The sequence below is a fragment of the Aulostomus chinensis genome, chromosome 3 (genome assembly GCF_037954235.1).
Source record: "Aulostomus chinensis isolate RoL2024-O1b breed Wild chromosome 3, RoL_Achi_v1.0, whole genome shotgun sequence".
Lineage (NCBI taxonomy): Eukaryota > Metazoa > Chordata > Actinopteri > Syngnathiformes > Aulostomidae > Aulostomus > Aulostomus chinensis.
The window spans coordinates 31,821,567-31,840,222 of NC_141322.1; the positions used below are offsets into that span (position 1 = coordinate 31,821,567).

General features: G+C 48.9%; 1 protein-coding gene across 4 annotated transcripts in view; it reads left to right on the forward strand.

The window, feature by feature from the left end:
• The first annotated feature begins 2,267 nt into the window (after window positions 1-2,267).
• pcbp4 (poly(rC) binding protein 4) overlaps window positions 2,268-18,656 on the forward strand; it is a 77,160-nt gene continuing 60,771 nt past the window's right edge. For 3 of the 4 annotated variants that reach the window (XR_015112212.1, XM_086200444.1, XM_086200446.1), the window contains exon 1: window positions 2,268-2,412. The gene's annotated coding sequence lies outside the window, so the exon portion shown is untranslated. Of the gene's footprint in view, window positions 2,413-18,404; window positions 18,467-18,619 lie in introns of those variants that run through there. The other variant, XM_086200445.1, reaches the window with a different exon arrangement.

Genomic DNA, 18,656 nt, shown 5'->3' on the forward strand with positions numbered 1-18,656 from the left:
ACTCACACACACACTCGCACACTCACGCTCACTCACACACACACTCATGCTCACTCACACACACACTCGCTCGCTCACTCACACACACACTCGCTCACTCACTCACACACACACTCGCTCACTCACGCTCACACACACACTCGCTCACTCACGCTCACTTGCTCACTCTCGCTCACTCACGCTCACTTGCTCACTCACGCTCACTCACACGCTCACTCACGCTCACTCACGCTCACTCACGCTCACTCACGCTCACTCACGCTCACTCACACTCGCTCACACACTGTCACATTTCTACTAATAAACTCGTTTGCTGTTCAACTATTCAATCCAGAAACACAGAACTGTTGTTGACTGGCTGACGCGGAGGAAGATCCGCTGTTCGTCTTCAGTCTCGGCGGTCGGTTCTGAGAGGTGATGAGTTCATCGTCTTCATCCTGGGGAGATCCCACGCGGACGAGGCCTCCCCTCCAGAGGCAGGCCGCACTTGGCCACCTGGACTCCATGGTGTGAGCGCCTGCTAGTTGCAATGAGAAGTTGACTTGCACAGAAAGAATGGAATCATTCTCGTTTTCTTGGGATTATTTAGTTTTTCTGGTTGTTCTGTGGTTGAAATACAACCTCAACATCTTTTTAGCCATTTGACACCGGAAGCTGTCAGAGACCCCTGACCCCGCCCCTGACCTCCCCCAGGTCACTGAAATGTTCTCTTACAAGTGTGTGTTTGTACATTTGTGCTTCAGGTTAAGCAGGTTTTCCGTGTTGTCCTCAGTCTGACAGATAAACCCTCTCCGTAGACCAGGACTCCTGACCCGATTACAGATGTTCAGAACCACAACTGCCCTGGCTGTTCGTTGTGCTGGGGGTTAACGGCCACCACGCTCCACCCTCTGGTCACATGACCTGGAGTCCAGGTCACAAATTTGATCGCTGGATGTGAGAGATGCACAATACTGCAGTTCTGAGATTTTGCAGTCGATTATGACGTTGACATTGTGAACAAAGCGAAAGAAACACGTGACTTTGAAAGATTTTATTGGTTGATTTTATCATCATCAACTTTATCATTCATATTTACAGAGCAGACTTGAACCAAAGCTGCATCTAAACTTCATACAAATGCTGAAGTATGACGACCCGGAGCGGCTGGACGCTGGTCATGGATGAGTGCAGTTGGGTCACTGTGTGTTCCTGGATGTTCTACGTTCTTGTGTTCTCTGTCGTGATCCAGTAATGTGTAATTTGGGTCCGTTGGTTGAATTATGGCTGTGTCACCTGTGAATGTTGTGGGATTGTTGTGGTGCGGCAGTCTGAGGTAAACTCCATTACCTCCTACAGCCTGTAGGTGGCAGCAGAGTGTGGTGGTGAGGGCCTGACGGTCACCTCTACAAACTCAGTATTGACAAGAGATGAAGTTCCCTTCCGTCAGGTGGGAACCACAGTGGCTGTCAGTCGGACCTCCTCCATGTTTGTACAATCAGGTCTTTTCATCATTTTAGGCTACAAACCTTGAAGAAGCTTCCCTCGGCGGGGAGGCTGCGAGTTGGAGGGAAAGCGTGGTGAATGTGGAGCCCACAGACGTCACTGACGTGTGCTTGAGTAGGCGGGCCTTGTTTCTGATCAGGGAATCAGACCCTGGTGGGTGGAGCTCCTGTAGTCTGGTTTCTACGGGTCACAAGACAGAACTTTTTCCCTCCATTCAGCGAACTCATGGTCACAGTAACTCAATCCCGAAGTGAATTAACTGTGTTGAGGGAACAAGTGGTTTAATATACACAGTACCACATGTACACACAGTACCACATGTACACACAGTACCACATGTACACACAGTACCACGTGTACACACACAGTACCACATGTACACACAGTACCACAGTGGACTTATTCTGAGGTCAATAAAGGACCTATCCCCTCAATTTAACTTCTGCCTGGCAACAAGATGTTAAAAAAACAACAAAAAACCCGGAAGTAATTAAATTGAGGGAACAAGTAAAGTCCCGTGGCCTCGTCTTTCTCTCTGTGAGCAGGCAGCTCAGCTGAGGTGCAACCTCTGGCCCGAGACCTGTGTTGTGTCCCTCCAATGTGGCCGCTCGTGGCCTCCGTACATCAGTCGCCGGCTCCTTCCTCCTTCATATTCACGTGCTCAGTTATTGACAGCCCCCCCCCCCCCCCCCCAGGAAACACTAACTGCCTTATTTCCTGTAACAATCAATCCCAGTGTCTCTAATAGGACGCCCCCCGCCCCCCCACTATTGTCACTGACAGTCGGATTACTCCCTCACAGCAGCAGCTGCTTCCTCCTCCTCTCCTCCTCTCCTCCAGCGATGCAGAGACCAACTACGGATTATTAATCTCTTCATCCCGCATTTCGGAGTCTTCATCTTCATCTTCTTCTTCTTCCTCTTCACGGTAAGAGAATCCCGGTTCCTCTCGGTCGGTTAGCGGGGCTCAGGCAGCATGTGCGGGGCGAGGAACGCGCAGGGAGGTCGGTACCGGCGGAGTTGCGATGGTGGTCGACTCCTTATCTCAGGGGGAGCGACGTTCCCGGGAGTTTGGTGCTCGTGGCGCGTGAGCAGGACGGCATTACCGAGGTGAACTTCCAGAGAACCACGGCTCGGTTCGCCCTCGCGAGCTTCTTCTGTTGCCAGGTCCGTCATCGCAGCCCCGCAGCTGCTGCGGGATTGTTCCTGTTAATAGGCAGGGACGGGCGCTCGTGTTGTGTCGGAAGGGTCCAGGGAGGCTGTGGTGGACCCGGGGGGGGGGGGGGGGGGGGGGGGGGGTTCTGTGGACCCGGGAGGGTCCGGGTCAGTAGTTGTGACATGCTGTGAAATGCTTCACTGGTCACAGGAATAATATTTAGTTATGAGTGATTAAGGTTTAATTAACCATTCATTAATCTCTGTGGACCCCCACCACACACACACACACACACACACACACACACACACTCAGCATGAGCACTAGTAGTACTTGGTAAGTAAGAGCTGTTATTAATTTACTTTTATTGTAAGGTGTCACAGTTTAATAGTAACACAGGAGGTAGTCACTGGCAGTGATGTCATGTTCTAAGGAGGCGTGGCCAAGTCACCTTGTTTGATAATGGTGGCTGACAACCATCAGATTCCATCTGATGACAGGAAACAGAATTCCTGAACGCTTCCTGATTGTCAGCTGTCAATCAAAGTGCGCATGAATGAAATGTTGCTAATCAAAGAAGGAAACTTGAAGTTATGAATCAAAGAACCTTCAGTTAGAACCATGAGACCCCCCCCCCGGGCTCCGCCCCTGAACTTGTTACCTGTGACTTCAGGTAAACATCCTCCTACTTCACCTGACACTTCTGTTGATGTCCAGTCGTTTTCACTGCATCCATCACATCTGTCTAGATCTATCGATCCAGCCCAGTGTGAGCAGATGTGCCCCCCCCCCCCCCCCCCCGGTCAGGTTCCATCTCCCCTTAAGATGCACAGATGGTCCGTCGTTACATCAGCAGCTCAGTTTGGAGACACTGGAGCCCACCTTCTGCTGGCCGTGTGTGTGTGTGTGTTGGGGGGGGGGGGGGGGCTGGTAGTGTCACTGCAGGGTTGTAACACCCAGCAGAAGGTAATCTCATCCAAAGCAGAGCCAAAGTAACCCTGGGATGTGTTTAAGTCAGAACTTAATGTGACACGGATCCGTCTCTGTACTGCAGGTTCTGGATCAGACCTGTTACATAATTAGGAGGAACCAAATATGAAGATGGCTCTCAATAAGACAAAGGTCCGATTGTGTCAGTCCGACTGGTACCGTTACAGCCGAGCTGTGAGCCTGGAGGTGCCTCCTTATTTGGTCCAGTTTACTCTCACAGCGTCACATGGTTAGCGAGGCCGCTGGAGCCTCATGAGCGCGGCGCTAACGCCCTCCAGCTACGACGGCCCGGTGATGACACATGAATCACAACTGAGATGAACACGGCTGATGGTTCAGTTCTGTCTCAGTTTGAATCAAACAAAAACTCACATCACCTCTGTCAGACTGAACGTCTGCGAGGATGAAAAAAACTTCAATACTGTTGGCACTTTTGATCAAAACTGAATGTAACGGCGACTGTTTCATACTGTAAAAAACAGGAAGTAAGGAAGGAAGATTCACCATTTTAGAAGTTTCAGTTCAAATCCCAATAATGGATGATGCAATGATCAAGTCACAGTGTTGATATTGAGGTATTTGGTGAAAAGGTATTGATAGAGGAGTGTTTGTTGTCCAACAGGAAATGGTCATCTCCTGGTTCCTCCCCCAGCAGCCAATAGGATCGCTCCATGTGATTGTGGTGATTGAACCAGTAAATCGGCTCTGGTGAACAAAAGTTGATGATCTTCCAGGTTCAGTTCATCAAGATCACCTTCACTGATGAACCCTCTGAACACCAGTCTGGTGTTTACTGGTGGGTCTGATGTAGAACTGAACCTCCACCATCCACCAGTCTGGTGTTTACTGGTGGATCTGATGTAGAACTGAACCTCCACCATCCACCGGTCTGGTGTTTACTGGTGGATCTGATGTAGAACTGAACCTCCACCATCCACCAGTCTGGTGTTTACTGGTGGATCTGATGTAGAACTGAACCTCCACCATCCACCAGTCTGGTGTTTACTGATGGATCTGATGTAGAACTGAACCTCCACCATCCACCGGTCTGGTGTTTACTGGTGGATCTGATGTAGAACTGAACCTCCACCATCCACCGGTCTGGTGTTTACTGGTGGATCTGATGTAGAACTGAACCTCCACCATCCACCGGTCTGGTGTTTACTGGTGGATCTGATGTAGAACTGAACCTCCACCATCCACCGGTCTGGTGTTTACTGGTGGATCTGATGTAGAACTGAACCTCCACCATCCACCGGTCTGGTGTTTACTGGTGGATCTGATGTAGAACTGAACCTCCACCATCCACCGGTCTGGTGTTTACTGGTGGATCTGATGTAGAACTGAACCTCCACCCTCCACCGGTCTGGTGTTTACTGGTGGATCTGATGTAGAACTGAACCTCCACCCTCCACCGGTCTGGTGTTTACTGGTGGATCTGATGTAGAACTGAACCTCCACCATCCACCGGTCTGGTGTTTACTGGTGGATCTGATGTTCTAGAACTTATCTTCAGCTGCTCTTAACCACACACCTGATTTCAGGTCGTTGACTTGGACTTGAGGAAGGCTTTGCGACTCACTCCTGCAGCTCTTTTTTCCAACCCAAACCCTCAGTGATCACGAACAAAGCTGGAATGTTGTTCTTGTGTTTGAAACCTGACCAGAAAAGTTAAAAACAGTTGGAAGACGTAACATCAGGAATCTTTGCTATCACCATGCAATTATGTTCACAATTAGCTTGACTTCTTATCTCTGCCGTCTCTGAGTGTTGGACCAGTTCTGACAGCTCATCTTTATCGATCATTTAGAACCGAATCGTCCATGTTTGATCAAAGCAAAAGGTTCCTGTCCTGTAAAGACACCTACGATCCCATGAATCGCAGCGACTGAGCTGAACATCACAAGCTGCATATCAACCAGCCACATCAAACAGCCTCTTTAAAGAGTTTAATCTGGCTTCAGTTGGTGGGGAGGTGGGCTACGCACACGCGTGTGTGTGTGTGTGTGTGTGTGTGAGAGAGAGAAAGAGAAAGGGGAGGGGATTTTAGGGAGCATACTTACATTTCAAAGTAATGACCTATTTATAGGACAGACAAACGGCAGCACAGCGAGAGAGAAAAGGCGTCCGGTGCCGATGGCTGCTTGTTGTTCGCATCGAGGAATGCACCGGTGCTCGTTGAGATAAGGAGAGTGGAGGGGTGGCAGCCAGCGCTTGTTAGGAACACACGTGACCACACATGCCGCCATGTACATGCACACACACGCACACAATAGAGGCCGAGTGCCAGCACACACACAATAACTGGAATATCTGCGTTCTCGCATGCACCCACACACACACACACACACACACACAGACATACACACACTTGGCATCACTGCTAATTTATTCTGTTTTCGTCAACACTGGAGTTCAAAGATGATGGTGAGCCCTGCAGCTGGGAAAGTGTGTAGCTAATTGTACATTTTTGTGTGTGTGTGTGTGTGTGTGTGTGTGTGTGTGTGTGTGCGTGCGTGTGTGTGTGTGTTTAAGTAATGGTTATCTGGATGTAAACATCACGCTCAGGTGCGTCGCTGATACTGATCACAGCACCACTTGCGCGGCGGCCAGGGGCGAGCACGCCACCATCTCCTGCGCTAAATGAATTAGCTGGGCCTGTTTGGGCGATGCAGCTTGAGAATGAAGCGAGGAGAAGTGGCATCTGTTTGATGTGAGTAAAACATCAGAGACTCTCAAAGCTTTCCATGAAGAAGATGAGAGACCAAGAAAACCAGATGAAAGTGGAGATGCTGTCATTGAATTTCCTGATGAAACCCCTGGTTCCATGAGTTCTGCTAGGAAATCGGTTCCTCAAGGCTCGAACGACAGAAACCAGCCTCACAGAGAATATCGGAGGGCAACTAACAGAAAGGTACTGTGTGATGTCACTGAGGGACGGGACGGACCGCTCGGCCCCCGGTCACCGTCTTGTAATGCCTGAGTTACTCGTCATCTCCGTTACTAACCAGCTGGGGAGACGGGGGATTAGCAAAGTAGCTCGACCACAGGCAGAAGCAGACCTCTCCAGAGGCAGGAATGGCCAACCAGTCGCTTTATGGTTCCGTTGGAATGAAATTTTCTGAGGATCAAATCAGGGATGTCAGATGTTGTGTTTAACCTGAGCTGAAATATCTGGATAGAACCTGTTATGTATGGCTGGAGGGCCGCGTTGTCACATGACCGCCTCAGTGAGGAGATAGATGTGAAGTCTAATTGTTCTAACAGCTCATATCCTTTATGACCGTGGATGGATCTGGTGTGCTTTGTTAAAGGGTGCAGAAAGTGACTGCAAACAGGCCTGCAGATTATTTAGGGTCACCTTGGGGTCCAGAAGCCCAGGTCTGTAAACCCCCCCCCCCCCCCCCCCGCAACTTCATGAAATTTCGTCTTTTATTCGTTCTGGGCCTTTGCACTGATTCCAGGCGGGATCTCGGTCCTGTAGCTGGTCTCTCACCAGCACTGAGACAAACATTCAGCTGTGGATGAAGAAAGGAAGCTTTGTTCACATCAGCAGACAAACCAAATATTTTCCATGAATGCCCTTTTTTTACGTAAGCCGTCCCTGTTGATCCTCCTCGTGTTGCTGCTCGTTCTCTCGCTCACTCTCAGAAATTGAGGTCAGCGTTAATTGAAATTCAGACACCTATGAATTAGTGAGGATGTCTCCCTCCAGCTTCCTCCTCTGTCTTCTCCTCTTTTCTTTCATATCTCTTCGTTTCATAGCGTCCCTCCCTGTTCCACTCTGGCTCCATGATGTAATTTACTCGCATCCAGCTGCTGCTGTTGTTGTTGTTGTTGTTGACGACGTCTGGACTTTTCTAGCTGCACTCTCGTTCCACAGAGAGTCCGTTGGCTCCAGATGAACCGAGTCAAGCCGACTTCTCAAGCTGGGATCGGCCGATTATTCATGAGACAGACGTTCAGTTGGCCGACGGATCCTTCATGTTCCCAACACTCATCACGTGTATTTGAGTGATCAACCCCCCAACACACAGCCTTCTCATCCAGAAGAGAGGCAACATTACGTTGGCGCGACGACGTTTCTGCTGTTACCGTCAACGCCTCAGTTATTGAGGGTGGTTTGACTGCGCATGTGGTCACTGGTGGATGTAGAGACTCCATCATCATCCCACTCTCAGTGATTGTAGAGCAGGAGGGCGGGGCCTGAGTGTGCCGGAGAGCCTCTTAGCCTAATGCACTTCAACTCCCCAGAGAAAGGAAGAGACAAGGATGGAGACGCGCAGTGCCAGAAAGGGAGCACATGGCGTCTCCTAAATGACATCATTGCAGCTTTTCTGTGGCGTGTGAGGACTCCTCAGCTCTGCTGGGCTGTGCGCCTCTGCAACCTCCACCCCTGGCAAAACAACCAATCAAACAGAGATGTCCAGTTCCTAAGGGAAGCGTGAAACTAACGAGACGGACATCCAATCTCTGAGGATAAGGTTCAAAATCATTTCAAGCAAGTGGAGATGATTAGGTTCCCTAAATTAAGACATCCATCCATCATCCCTCCATCCATCCATCCCTCCATCATCCATCCATCATCCCTCCCTCCATGTTCCCCCTCTCCTCCTGTTGAGGGTGGTGGGGGTGGAGCCTATCCCAGCAGCCTTCCCCCTGGACAGGTCACCAGTCCATGGCAGGGCCAACACATAGAGACAGACAACCATTGGCTCTCCCAGCCACGCCTACGGTCAATTTAGAACATCCAGTTAGCCTAGAGCTATGAATCATCTGACCCAAAATTTAACACTCTCTTCTCTGGCTCAGGCTCCACCCCTCTACCTTGTTTGGTGAGAGTCGGCCTCGTGATTTTATCTTTATCCTGCTGGCAGACAAACAAAATCGCAAGCTGCTTTGGCAGAAGTAACGGGAGACATCCTCCTAACAGAAACTAGGAGCAAACCATCTTCAATGGTTCTCTGTCAGCAAACCTCAAAGATGCAGCTTGGTTCTGGTTCTCGAGTCCCTGCTGCTGGACTCGCAGCTCCAGCCCCGTTCTCCTGTCACCTGAGGAATGGAGCAGAGCAGCAGCACGTCCCTCTCATGTGTAACGCAGGACCAGCCAGTCAAGATCTGGGTCAACCTGCCCAGCGCAACGCTGTGTCTTTGCTTTTTGTGACGTTAATCCAAGTCTCAGAGCCCCAGGAAACGCCGCTGATGACAGAACAAGTCCGTGAAACTGCCAGAAACTGTCTTCGGTGTGTTTGGACTGAGGCGCTGTGGCATGGAGGATGATGAGAGGATGTCAGAACAAACAGTTGGGGTGCAGTCAGTCTTCCTGGTGTCCTGGTGGAGTCAGCACCTGATCTGATGGCGAGGATCTGGAGACCAGATCCTCGCCATCAGATCGTCCCCCCTGAAACCTTTACTAGCTTCCTCGAATGTGTGACACAAGAAGACGACAGAGTTCACAAGTGTCCCATAACTTTACTGTTTTATTTATGATTACGGTTCTCTGGGAATGTTTCTACCTGGACAACGATGGAGGGACACCAGGCTGCTGACTCGGGTCTGACCTGGTGCTGCTCCACAACTCACCATGGAGAACAAAGGCACCTCAAACAGTGGCAGACAAGTCGAAGGTTAAACATGTTGTATGACACTGACATTTTTGGAAGTGGATTCCACCTTTAAACCCTATTATTTCCAGATGAGAAGAGGATGAGAAGAGCGACGCACATTTGGCTTCAAAACAGATCATGTGTCATGTTGGAGCACCGATGCAATGGAAACCGACAACAAGTCTTGGCTGGGAAGCAGCAAGTAAACATTTCCAAGCATCCTGCTCTCAAGTGTTTCTGACGGTGTCACCACATCCGCCCTGATCAACGCAGCTTCTTCTGTTTGGTTCCTGGTTCTGATTTACTTGAGGGCAAAGCAGAAGCACAAGATGAGCATGAATGGGTCTTCACATCTACACGCCAATCAATTACCTCATCATTCCTATGAGCGATGTGGTGGAACTTCTTCGAAAACGGAGCAAGACTTTGGCAAATTTGTAGCTGTGTTTCTGCCAGCAGAACCTGCTGTTTTTGGCCAGATGTTTGACCGCTAACAAGGCTAGCATGGGAGCGTAGAGCTGCGTGATACGGACACGAATCGAATATAATATGTCATCGCAATAAACACCTCAATATCAATAAGGTGGTGCAGCGTTTCACTACCATGACTTAATATGGGGGGCGGCCCGGTGGAGCAGTGGTCCTCACCGTGGCCCCCCATCAAGAAGGTTGTGGGTGGAGCCCCGGCTGCAGCACGGGGTCTTTCTGGGTGAGTCTCCATGTTCTCCCTGTTCCTGCTGGGTTCTCTCTGGTACTCCAGCTTCCTCCACAGTCCAAAGACATCAAGAGGGACCAGGTTAATCCAGACTCTAAATTGACCGTAGGCGTGGCTGGGAGAGCCAATGGTTGTCTGTCTCTATGTGTTGGCCCTGCCATGGACTGGTGACCTGTCCAGGGGGAAGGCTGCTGGGATAGGCTCCACCCCCACCACCCTCAAAAGGAGAAGAGGGAGAACATGGAGGGAGGGTTGGAGGGATTGATGGATGGTTGGATGATTCATAGCGCCACCTGGGGACACGTCGATGTTCTCCTCTGAATGGGTGGACCAGATAGTTTCAAGCGTGGTCAGAACCACATTCAGAGCTTGGTGACAGGTTGCTGGGAATACAGGGAGATGAAGGTAAATGGCGTTACTGCAGGGAGGAGGACATATTGGATTTGGGGTCACTGCACCTTGATCAAGGGTCAGCGCACCTTGGTGGAGGTGTGAACTTGTGCTTCTTATTTCTGCAACAGTCACACCTCTTTTCCAGATTGTGCAGCTCATCGGGTGGCTGAGACAAAACAAAAGCTCAGCAAACGTCCTCGTCCATAAGTGCCTGTGAAGCACAGAGATACATGAATAAAAACGTGGAGAAACAGAGCTGCATTCCTGAGAAGTCATGAATGCGCTGCTGCCGAACACTGATTTCATTGTTTCACTGCTGCTGGCAAAGAAACAAGGCTTGGTTTGTAGCACCGTCCTCCGCAGAGAGAAACGCCCTTCGAGTTGCTCTTCATAAAGGACAACAAATGTCCCTCGCTCTCTTTTTCTGTCTGTTCTGCTCATCGTCGCTTGGCTGTGTTCCTGATTTGGATCAATATTAAATCAGATGTGTAGAATAAAGTTGTTTAGAGGCCGTCGACTGTTAGGATCTGATTTGGTGGTGTGATGTAATTCAAGCTTAAGTCATTTTTCCCAAAAAATTAAAATATGGGCTTCCTCGTGTTTGTTTCCACCATTGATGAATTCGTCTATAACTGTTAGGATAAATCAACTCCATTTTCTCTATAAAATCCCTAAAAATGAATTAAGTTTTCCAAACAAAGTCCTGTAGTTTTTAGTTGGACCAGCAACCGAAGAATTCAAACTTCCTCCAAATGTGGATAAATGCCTACAGCGGTCAGTGGAGTATCAAATCACACAACTGATGGATAAATATAAGAGAAGCCCCTGAGCTCCTGCCTCCCCTCCATGTTGGCCTGCTTGTCAGGTGGACCCTGAGGTTCAGGGAAGCTTCAAGCAGAAACTAGAGCTTTAACTCAGATTGCGACCTGAGCGCCTCGCCGCCCGCAGCATCACAACTGCTGCTTCAGCCTGGATTTCCCAAGCAGCGTCTGAGGGTGGTGGGTTCTAATCGGACAAAAGTGTGTGTGTGTTGTGTGTGTACACCACATTAATTTGCAACTGTGTGATGTGTGCGACCTGTGGTTGACACACAACCTCTGCAGATGCCATCTATCATGTGGACTCCTATCACAGGAGTTTGAGGGGGTGTGTGTGTGTGTGTGTGTGTGTGTGTGTGAAGGGAAACAGGTCAATGTATTGTGTCGACACAACAAGCTTCCACTGAGCAGAGATGAGAAACAGCCATTGATTCACTTTTTTAATTAAAGGTTCTTTCGAGCGCTGAGATATTTGTGTGTGTGTGTGTGCGCGCGCGTGTGTGTTTGTGTTCTGCAAAGATGTTCAATGTCTGAGCAAACATGACAATGTGTATCTGTTACAGTCCCATTTGGACTGTCTGGGACTTTGCGTCTCTGCTGCGGTTGCTTCCTGTTTGAGCGTGTTTACTTCCTGTCCTGTTTACTTCAGCTGTGTCCTCGTCAGCCCCGTAGGGAAACTTACGTGTTAGATACTACGAGTGACTTTCGGTTCATTCTAATCTCACACACACAGCCAGGTTTTGTCAGGCCGGCTGAAGGCTCCGTCAGCGTTTGTCTGTCTCTCACCTGTAAAGACGCTGCAGGATGGGAGCTGTAAACACGCCATTTTTCTACCTGTCAGTCCGTCAACAATTAACTAACAGGACAGAAACACACCTCTCAGATGAGAGTCAGTTCCTGGAGTCTGGAGAGCGACATGTCTCGTGTGGCGAGTGGGGATGGACCACATCTGTCACCTGACTGACCTTCAGTCAGGTGTTTATTCTCCATCTCCCTCCTTTCACGAAGGTCCTCGCTGTTTCCTGGCATCATCTGATTTCCTGTTTTCCTCTGCTCATAACGACAGCTGTTTGACGGCATTCGTCACTTAAATGTCAATTAAGGTTGGGTGGTTTTTTTTGCTTTCTTGAAAGCTCTTTTCAAATGTTACCCCTCAGGAGGCGCCGGTGTCTCGCTGAAGGACGCTTCACCGCGGGGAGGCAGGATTAGTGGACCACCTCCTCCACAGCGACGCCAGAGTGTCATAAAAGATGCATCTATTTCACTGGCTGATCTGTTTCTACATCAGTCCCTCAGCATCTCAACGCAGCACCAGCGGATTATTAACCTCTTTTATTTCCTGTGATTTCTGGCTGCAGTTCCAGAGAACTGCTGAGTCATGCCACTTTTGACAAGTTGAGCTGCTGATTGCTCAGTTCAGCCGCAGTGGCGTAAACAAGTCACCGAGCTGTCACGTCACCCGGCCGTCAACTAGAGTTTAGAGCTGAGAAACGGTGTTACTGCAGCAGCCGAGTCAGAGACACGTAAGCAGCCGAGTCAGACACACGTCCATCATTAGGAACAGACGCGCGCAGACATAAACACACCAGCGAGACGGACAGTGGAGGAGACAGTTAAGATGAAGGAAATGGAGGGATGTAAACGGATCAAGGAAACAGCAGGGAAATGGAAATTTAGAGTGAGAGTGAAAGCGAGAATGATGGAAAAGGAGATAAATGGAGGAGCCGAGGAACACAGATATAAAAGAAGCTTTTAGAAATGGCTCCTCTGACTCGCAATAACCAGCCAACGCTTGGAGAGAGAAATGAAGGGAAAAGAAGTCAAAATGAAAAGTCCTGTTGCGGATGGAGGGAGGTTGGAGGGAGGAAGCAGCTGGAGGACATTCATCTCTCTCACTTTAATCTGCTAATGTCCTTTCTGGGTCCAGCTGAGGGACGGGGGGAGACAAAGGTTTACCAACGAGGTCTCGTAAATGAAGGCGGGATGGCGAGTGATTTAATGAGATTGGGGGCTCATGGACGGACGTAGCTGCGTCGGACCGGACCAGAGACCCACGGACCAGGTGTATCAGGGTTTAGTGAGTGAGGGTTTGGATCATGAATAAATCATCACCGCCAACATTTCCAGATGCACGGATGAATAAATAAAGACCCATCTGAGGGCACACCTTCTGGGTTGCACCGCCAGCCTGGTACGGTATCACCAGATAACACGCCAGAGTTTTAAAGGTCCCAGGACGGTAAAACTCGGTGGTGGCATTTTGACTCCCGCAGCTTCATGGTTCATTGATCTCTTGATAGATGAGATGCTCGTGAGGCCCAAAGGACTTAAATCAGTCGAGCTGTAAACCAGTGGGTGAGTTGTTCCTAGCGTGACCGTAGCCGTTGGGTTGGTTTGGTCAGATAGCTTGAGCAGCTAACGGGAAGTGGCCAGTTGGTCTGCAGCATCAGTCTGGTGTTTTTCTTCTGCTTATCCTGTTCAGGGTGGCGGGGGGCTGGAGCCTATCCCAGCGGCTTTTGGGCGAGAGGCGGGGTTCACCCTGGACGGGGTGCTAACCACTGCACCACCGTGCCGCCTGTATGATAAGTCTGATTAAGAAATGCTGACGTTACTTAACCCTTTCATTATGTTACCAGCTGTTAACCTCAGTAACTGTTAAATGATGACATGAATTTTAGCCAAGTTAGCTAATGTAACGTTAGCAAGTCCAGTATACCAGAAAGATCTGTGGAAACAAGCAGCACTGAGGCTGCTGTTTTTCTGCTCTTGATTGTGGCACATAGCCAACAAGGCTCCTGGATTCCTCTGCTGACCCAGAAACAGGAGTGACTGATCGAGGTTAAACAATCAATTTTCTCGATTATTCGGTCATCAGCCCATGAACGATGTCATTCTGAACTTTGAGTGGATCCCGATCCTCCATCTGGATCAAGGATTCTACCAGACCACCTGGAGAGTTGATGAATGGACGTTTCTGGACAGTTTACATGCTGTTAGCCGTCAGTCACCGTTAGCTTGAAGCTAATCAGACATGGCTGATTCTTCCTGCATTCTGGAGTCACTAAGAAGCGATGCAGGAGGGAAAAACTTCTATTAGGGAGTACTTGAAATGTAATATATATTTTTGGGGGTGAAATTGACTGAATCTATTATTATTATTATAATTATTATTATTGTTATTTATAAATCATGTTAACTTTCTCTAACTTCTGAAATGTGATAGGAAAAAGAACGTTTGTTGATGAAAGTGAAACTGGGAACGTAGAAGAGCAGTGAGGTGTGTTCATGACATCATCGGAGGTTGTAATTCACTAAAATCAGCTCACTGGCACTCTGCTACCAGACACAGGCCGCTGATCACATGACCTCCTGGCTAAGTAATGAGAGGGGGGACGATGGATGGACAGAGAGAATTAGAGCTCGTCATAAATAGCTGACTGACAGTCTGACCACAGCGCGCTCTTCCCAGAACTGATCGATACACACACACACACACAAAAGGAGGGCTGGTGTGTGTGTGTGTGTGTAATATTACACTGGATACACCAGGCAACCGCTTCTCTTTTCAAGACAAAATTCCCATCCAGTCCTCCTCCTCCCAGTCTACTTCCATCTTCCTACTCTTGAGCCTCATTCACGCAGCACGTCTCCATCTTCCCATCATTCTCTCTCTCTCTCTCTCACACACACTCACACACACAATCATGCGCTCGCTGTGTGTCTTATTCTCACTAAACTCTTGTTCTATTATTAGATTTGAGAGGATGTTTGTGGTGGCAAATTGATTATGCTGACCTAGTTTGAATGCATCCATGTAGACTTGAGACGTGTGTGTGCACACGCGCACACACGCGCGCACACACACGCACACACGCACTCTCTTCAAAGACAGTGACAGATGTAGAAGGAGAAATTGGTTCATTTCAATTAATTTTCATCTTTTTTTCTAATCAGCAAATGTAAATACCAATTAGGAGTGAAAGCAGCCTCTAATCTTTCAAGTGAATCAGTAAACAACAACATCAAAGGAGCAGCCATGAATAGACGAGCTGGTCCTGACGAGCCTTGGTCTTCAAGTACACTTCAGATTTTGGTGGTCAAGGTCAAAGGTCACTGTGATCATGTGGTATTTCTGGTGTCATATCTTCCTAGTAAACTCCTCTTCCACAACCTCAGTGTGATTTGTTTTAGCGGCGAACCCAAACGTCCTACATCGCCCTGATCCTCACTGGTGACTTGACCTGCTGGTGTGGCTCAGCAGGTCAAAACCTCTCCATCGGTCGGATGTTCATGAAAAATTACTGCAAAGAAACATCCATACATTTTCTTCTGCTTGTTCCTAGGGGGAGGGGGGGGGTGGAGCCTATCCCATCATCCATCCCTCCATGTTCCCCTTCTCCTTCTGTTGAGGGTGGTGGGGGTGGAGCCTATCCCATCATCCATCCCTCCATGTTCCCCTTCTCCTTCTGTTGAGGGTGGTGGGGGTGGAGCCTATCCCAGCAGCCTTCCCCCTGGACAGGTCACCAGTCCATGGCAGGGCCAACACATAGAGACAGACAACCATTGGCTCTCCCAGCCACGCCTACGGTCAATTTAGAGTCTGGATTAACCTGGTCCCTCTTGATGTCTTTGGACTGTGGAGGAAGCTGGAGTACCAGAGAGAACCCAGCAGGAACAGGGAGAACATGGAGACTCACCCAGAAAGACCCCGTGCTGCAGCCGGGGCTCCACCCACAACCTTCTTGCTGGGGGGCCACAGGGAGGACCACTGCTCCACCCACAACCTTCTTGATGGGGGGCCACAGGGAGGACCACTGCTCCACCCACAACCTTCTTGATGGGGGCCACAGGGAGGACCACTGCTCCACCCGGCCGCCCTGCAAAGAAACAATTTCATACATTTGAACAATAGTGCACAGAGAAGCTTCATTTTGTAAAGAATCATGTCTGTCATTGCTACTTCCATCATTCATACATCAATGATGTGAAACATGACTGCATGTGTTCATGTTTGTCACGTCACTTAGAGCAGAGAAGTAGATATTGCAGAACCCATTAACTAATTAGTGCTGATCTCAGTAGGAATGTGGAGCACTGCACCATCGCAGCTGCGTATCCAAGTGCTGATGTTGAATCAGCGTTGCAGAGTGGACGGCGGCGGCGGCTCCACCAGCGGCGGACGTCAACGTTGCTGCTGCAAAGCTTCTCCAGCTTTTGTTCACTGAGCGACTTTAAACTTGCAGCTATAAAATCATTCAGCAGCTGCAAGCAGCCAGCAGTAGATTTGATGAGGCGGCGAATGTGGTCGGGCATTGAACGAGGTTGGCACATGTGCACTTAAGAGAGTGTGTGTGTGTGTGTGTGTGTGTGTGTGTGTGTGTGTAAAGCGCCTGCAGGGTAATGCTCTTTGTGTCTTGAACATGGCAACTGAGCTTTGGCGACCAGGCCCTGTGGTTTGAAGAGAGCAGACTTTCTCGCTCTGTTATTTTCGTTGGTCTCTGTCTCCGAGTGTCTCATCTGTCTCTTCGTCCCACTTCCTGGGAACGCCACACGTACGGAGAAAGTGCGTTTAATGCCGGGTCAGCGTAACCTGCAGCAGCGTGACTCAACACAACATTGACTCTTCATCATTCAGCATTTTTGTGTAGCTTACACGGATGTTTTCCTTCTCTCCATCTCACCCTCTCCTCCTCCTCTTCCTCCTCATGATCCCATCTGACTTACTAAAATATTTAACAAGCTATTTTGGGAAACGGCTGTCACTCGCTCTGTGGCTTGGAATCACAATGGAATGGTTGGGCACACGCGCTGGGCGGATGCAGCTTCCCAAATGTTTCAGTCCAGAAGCGGATCAGGAATCCTGCTGTCAGCTGCAGGGATTCCTGACTCCTGATTGGAGTCCTAGCTTGGATCAGGTTTGATTTTGAGGTTCCGCCTGGATTGGCTGAGTCAGTCCAGGTGAGGTGACGGGTGGCTCTGGTATTTATCATAACTTCTCTGATTCTGGACCAGGCTCCACCTGTCATACATGGCTGCTTCAGCGGTGAGGAAACTCTGTGGTTCATTCATTGGTTCACGTTCCTGACGAATCAGACCACCATTTTAATCCAATGCATGCTGGAATAGTTTGGATTTCTCAGAATCAAAGTTGGCGTGGAGCAGTCTTGGTCATGTGTGAGTAAAATTTTATGAACACATCATCTTGAGTTCATGTTTTTAAAAAAGGTCTATGGTTTTTAATTCAATTCAATTCTCCCAATTTTTTCCCCGCTACTTTTTAAAAAGTTCTATTTAATCATTTCTTTTTGGTTGTTATCAGACAGCTTTTTTTTATCATCTTTCCCACCTTAAAATTGACTTGATTTCTGGAAACAGAAGCTAACCTCTGGACTCAGAAGTCATCAATTGAATCATTTGAAGGTGTACAAGACATGAAAATTTAAAAACAGCAAAGTCGGATCAGTGACATCAATTTTTGTCTTCTTTCGTCCTAAAGAAAACACGTTATTTTATTTTTCTGCAGCAAAACCAGATGAATGATCAGTGATTCACAACGTTTGACCATCAAGAAATGAACTGATTAAACGTTATTGAAAGGAAAGGTATGATTTATGAAGAAAGGAACAGTGGTCTTTTTTAAATTTCTTATGTTTGAATAAAAATGAGGTGAAATTTTTGTCACTTCGTGCTGAAGAACCATCGCTGGCTTTGTTTCCCTTCGGTTTCCAGAGAGGAACGATGAAGGAGAAATGCCGGGACAGAGGAAGCATCCGTTAGTTTGAGTGAGGCAAAGCTGCGAGTGCAAACGTCACCTCATCTTGTGGCGATGAGAGAAAATCTGGAGCAGATACACAACCGCTGAGTCACAGTGGCGACCGAGCGGCATGACTCAGCGTGTGAGACGTAAGACCCCAGGAAGGCAAAGCAAATGAGGGTCATTAGCATAAGTAGCACAAACATCACCATAGCAGGGGGGACGCCAGCGCGGCGACCACACCGAATATGCAGCTACAGTGCTCCTCCCACCGATATGAGAGGAGGAGGCGGAGCATATGAGCCGTGTGCTTGGGGGTGGTACTTATGGAACCTGAGCCGCTCTGGCGTTGGGTGGGACCTGTTGAGTTCGAGGGTCAAACACTGCAGTAGCCTTAATATTTGATTGACTGGTGACGCTTGTGACTGACAGAGAATTATATAAAGATCTGAGGGGGGCGTGGCCTCAGTGAGTGGCAGAGGAGACACTGAAGCACTGACCTGCGCATCTTGGTTCTCACTAAGAAAGAATAAGAGATGAACGCTGCCAGGTAACACTCAGTGTTCAAGGTGTGTGTGAGAGAGAGAGAGAGAGAGAGAGAGAGAGAGAGAGAGATCTATAATGTGAACTGAGAGCCCCTTCCTGTTAAAAGGTATCGATCAGGCCGTACGTCTCCCTCCCTCCCTCTCCCCTGTGGTCTCAGGGGGGTCTCAGGTTCTTCCAATCATTACTGCACAGAG